This window comes from Pinus tabuliformis, chromosome 8 (genome assembly GCF_031772625.1).
Source record: "Pinus tabuliformis cultivar Carrire ecotype Pingquan chromosome 8, CPIR1, whole genome shotgun sequence".
NCBI classification, from domain to species: domain Eukaryota; kingdom Viridiplantae; phylum Streptophyta; class Pinopsida; order Pinales; family Pinaceae; genus Pinus; species Pinus tabuliformis.
The window spans coordinates 283095930-283101284 of NC_142294.1; positions in this window are offsets into that span (position 1 = coordinate 283095930).

Sequence of the window (5355 nt, forward strand, 5' to 3'; positions counted from 1 at the left end):
CCATCCATGACAAGTATGAACAGTAAAGGAGATGAGGAACATCCCTGGCGCAGTCCACGACTGGCGTGAAAAATTTGAGTGGGAAGGCCATTTATAATGATTGCGTAATTGATGTTCAGAATGCAAGCCATGACCCAGTTTACACCTCTGGGTAGCAGACCAGTTTTAAACAATATCATTCACAGAAAACCCCAATTAACATAGTCATAAGCTTTCTAAAGATATACTTTCATAATCCCGACATTGATATGATGTGTATGAATAGAGTGCATGCACTCCTGTGCAATGCAAAAACATCGTGGATTTGTCTATCTAGTAAGAACCCAAATTGTTCTAGCGATATAAATTTTGAAAGTATCCCCCTCATACGAAGAGCAGTAATTTTTTGTATTATGTTATATATCAGATTACAGAGTGATATAGGTCTATAATCGAAAAAATTCAGGGATGGTGATTTGTTTGGGATAAGCGCTATATATGTGGAGTTGATACGTGGATGCATATTGCCTCTAGTTCTTGACTCCTCCACCATCTGCAAGAGATTAGATCTAAATATATCATAGAAATATATGAAGATCTCAGCTAACCACCCATCTGACCTGGGGCTTTTATCCCGTTGGAAATATTTAAGGACCACCAAAATTTCTGCATCTGTGACTTCTTTTATAAAGTTTTCATTATCCCCCGCATTAAACATAGTTGGAAAGAGTTCCAACGCCCAAACCATTGCTTCCCCATCAGCCTCCTCTCTGCAATCATATGATTTTTGGAAATGTTCAACTACAGCTCCACTAAAGGCATCCTGCGTTTGGAGAACTCTGCCCTCCATCTCATGTATTTTCCAGATAGAATTTGTATTACGTCGGTGGTTTGCATGTCTATGAAATTTTTTGTATTGTTGTCTCCTTCCTTAATCCCGCCTAACTCTTTAAGCGCCAAGAAGCTTTAATAGCAAATAGGATATCCTTTTTCTTGCTCTCAAGAAGAACAATGTGCAACCTGATATCCTCATACAATGAGTGTGAGGACATCAGAGGAAGGAGAGTTTTCAGTTCTATTTTGATCTCCTTAAGGTCCTTTTGTTGTGCCAATTTTTTTTTTTTTGCCAATGCTTAACATGTTGTCTGAGAATATCTAACTTAGCCAAAATGTGCTCCATTGGGGAAGCCACCCAGAGGAGAGGTCGGGACCAAATCTTGTTTACCAGTTCATTAAATTCAAGATCAACGAGCCAGGTATGGTTGAATTTGAAAGGCAAACCATTCCTATGGATCCTCGCCCGTCAGTGTAATACAATAGGTCGGTAGTCTGAAAGAAAATTACTAATGATCTCAGAGTGTACATAACCCAGTCGGTCCAGTAATGATTCATGCGTGAGGAATTGATCCAACCTTTTTGCAATATATGCCTCCCCTTTCCTGCCATTATCCCATGTAGAGAGGATCGATTAAGGACAAATATCAATGATATTACGTTCAATGATAGCCTCACGCATCATTCCCGCAATAAGGTCTCCTTTTGTTGTACTCCCCTGGACTTCATCCATATCGATTATACAATTAAAATCCCCCACAATAATCAGTGAATTCGGGTTCATAATACCATAAGAGAACAATTCTTTCCAGAAATCCATCATATTCATATATGGTACATATAGGTTCAGAATATACATACATTCGGGTTGTCCTCGGAAATTTGCCTCGATCAGAATGCCCACCAAGCAAGAGTAAGTTTTTTCCTGCACCCAGAGCGGATCACATATGACCACAAGCCCACCTGAAAGTCCAACAGTGGCTGTGGCAGAAATATACCAATGCAGGAACATTTTTCGAAAATAAGCAACAATATTTGAAACTGGATGCATGGTCTCTTGTAATAAAATAACACATGGATGAACAAAGTGAAATAAATCTCTAAGTGCTTGGAACTTTGAGGGTGTTCCCAAACCCCAAATGTTAAGAGATAAGATGGTAGTCATGGCACATCCCACTCGAGCATGTGTGCTCCAAGGGCCTGTGAAGGTGAGATGTCAGCAATCGAAACATCAACAAGGAATTTTTCATTAAGGGAGTGAGAGTTTAGCTTTCTAGCGCGGCCCCTAATGTGACGACTACCACGGTTGCATTTATAGCGAACAGTGATGTTCCTAGCCGAAGTAGGAATGATTTGTGGGAGGTGAGATTATCCAGCTTATGAATAGTAAGTGACCGGAGATTAAGTGTTTTCTAGTTGAGCAACAATTCCAAGTCGCTACCCATAGAGTTGGTGGGAGATAACCGAGGGGTTACCAGAGGGATGCTGCTGTTACGAAGGCTCTAAGAATTAAGCACATGAGGGGATGATGGAATGGGATTTGCATATGAGGTGGATGGAGCATCTTGTGCCTGATATGGATTGGAGTAAGTTTTGACAAAATGTGGTAAATCTGGGAATGTTGTACAGGAAGGTGGAGTCGGGCCAAGGGTGACTGGCTCTGATTTCTCAAATTAAAAGGAGGTTGATGAGATGTAAACACGGGAGGACTCAACACAAGGAGAAGTACCATCATGAGAAGTATCAAGTGCAAAGTTATAATGGGGGTGAGTTTCATGAATAATACCTGATTTGTCGTGAGAATCATGACCCCAAGAGTAAACAGTAGCTGGTTGTTGCTTGTGCGGAGCCCCCATGTGGTTTTGTCTGTGTGGTCTCCCACCCATGCGACGGGGGCAATTTTCCACCATGTGTCCCATGTGATGGCAGAATGAGTAGCGGAATGGGATGCCCCAGTAATCCAGCCTCTAAGACAGGTGTGTCTCTCCCCAGTGGAGTCCAATTTGGTCCGGGAAGCCACCCCTATATTCCTTTTCAATTAAATCCACACTACCCGCTTGTCAGGTGCCCCCAAACACCACGGGTCGACATATATAAACTTCCCTAAAGCATTCCCAATGTCTTGCAGAGCATGCTTTGACCAGAGTTTGATCGGCATCCCAGGCAACTTAACCCAAATAATTTTATTTTGTCAGGTGTTATTCAGGGAGTTAAACCAAATATACCAGTGATGAAGTTCTAGGAAACTATGGCCATTGATCCAAGGGATGGTTTTGATCTTCTGTAAGTCCTCCTGACTCAAGAAGTGGAAGTTGTACAATCCCTGCCACAACCTCACAATTGTTGGCATATAACCTAACTTAGTCTTCCATTTTTGTTCACACCAGGACCTCATGTCAGCATCAGATTTCTTTGAGAAGTGCCAATGCCCCACAAGTGCCCGCTTTTGCAGGCTGGTGATAGGATCACTGAGTTGATCTAGGTCAAAAACCAGAGCAGGAGGGGGGAAACTAGTTTTAATGGAATGCATCTTATGACCTAGATGCCGGTTCTGTTGAGCACCCGACATATCAAAGAGTGCAGGGACAACACCTGGTGCATAAGCATCCCCTAGAATAGTGTGCCAATCATCTAGGGATTTTGATTTGGTGCCACATTTGCCTCTCAGACATTCATATCTGTTTGACTCAACCACCAGAGTGGCCTAAATGAACGCCTCTTGGGCCGAAGTGTCAAAATCGAAAATGTCCATGTCACTAAAGTGATGACCCTACAAAGAAAATGAGACCCCTTCCCAATTCAAGGCCCCATCAGGTTGCCACGTACCTGAGACAATGAAAGTGGTTGATAGTGATTATGGAGGAATGTGATAGTACATACAAATGGAAGTAAAAATTAAAGACTCGATTTAGTGCATCTGACAGATATCACACATTCCAGAGAAAAGCACGGTTTTTGAAAGACTCCCCAAATGTACAAACACTAGCAGATCAGAAAACCTAGGAAAAACAGTAAGTATGCATGTCAGAAGTAGATAATTCCAATAAATGAAAATGTACAGCCCTGATATATGTAGTACCTAGAGATCTGAAAAAGACAGAAACAATGCCGGTAGATCTCGCCTCGAGAATAATCTAGGGGGATAATGTCAGTTACCAATAACTCTAGATTGGGAAGGAATTGATCCCAAGACAAAGACGAGGACAAGAAGTGACAGATCCGAGGGCCGGTAGGATCAATAGGACATGTGTTAACGGAGAGTGGTAGTAAATGCCACCAACTAACATGGGGCGACGTGATGCCGAGAAAATAACCAGGAGCATCTGCCAAGCAGTGAAAAAACAAAAAACCAGGGTTTAGTGAAAGACAGAACTAGCAGGAAAACTAGAACCTGCCATAGCAACAAAGGCAATAACAACCCTTGCATGACCACCATATATCCCTTAGGTGAAGTCTAACCTACTTACACGGCTGTGTAATATAGAAAGGATTATAGTATTGCAAACAGTTCAAGATCCCTTTAGCCGCCAAACTAGAGCAGCAACCGAGAGAAAATGGGAACCAATGGCTAATTGATGTCGCAATCTGAGTGTGCATGGGAGCACCCATGAGATGTCCAGAAATGGATAGTAAAAATATAGCTAAGGTTATAAAGATATATAGCAAATATCACCAGAATATGGACAAGTTCAGACCATAAGACCCACGTACATAAATTTATGCACATTCCCATAACAAGATTTAAGGACAGTATAGGATATAATCAAATGTCATGGAAATTATCAATACAGTCAAACAAATCGGAAAGCCTGGCAGGAGACAGTGACGTAATATTCTCCACAACCGATAGTAAAACCAGTGAGGAATATAGGCATACCTGCAGATAGTGACCTGGAGAATGCAGGTGTCATTGTCAAACTGTGCAGAAACAATGCATTTGAAGCCGAGTCAAGTCCATAGTGAGCTGCCATAGGCTAATATATAAAAATACTGAGTGGGCATTTGTAGGAGTATAACACCATCTGTGGAAATACGAGAAACCGGTATGGAACCGATGGAAATTGATATAAAACCAATCCCCACAGAGGACATTGTAAGCCCAGTGGCCAGGCACACCTCCTCGCAACACCTGCACAACTAACCGCTCAAGCAGGACTACCCAACGAATGTCATGTTCTACAACCATTAACTCTCCGACTACCATGAATGTCATCCATCACCGTCGCTGCCACGCCTTCAACTAAATTCTATCAAAATTTAAAATGAAAAAACCCAAAGAAACCCAGAAATTTTCGTTATCTTCATGTTTCTGGATAAAGAATCGCACGAGTCATTCAACCCTGCTTTGGAGCGCCTTTTTTTTTTAATATCATATTTCTGATAGAGTTTGTTCAGGATTTAGTAAAGAATTTTTTAAATCATAAATCTGAGTTATAAATTTTTTATAATTTCAATGTTTCAAAAGAATTTTAAAACATATATTTAAAAAATTACAATTAAAAAATACATTTCAAATAATAAAAGATTACAGTGTAATCAAAT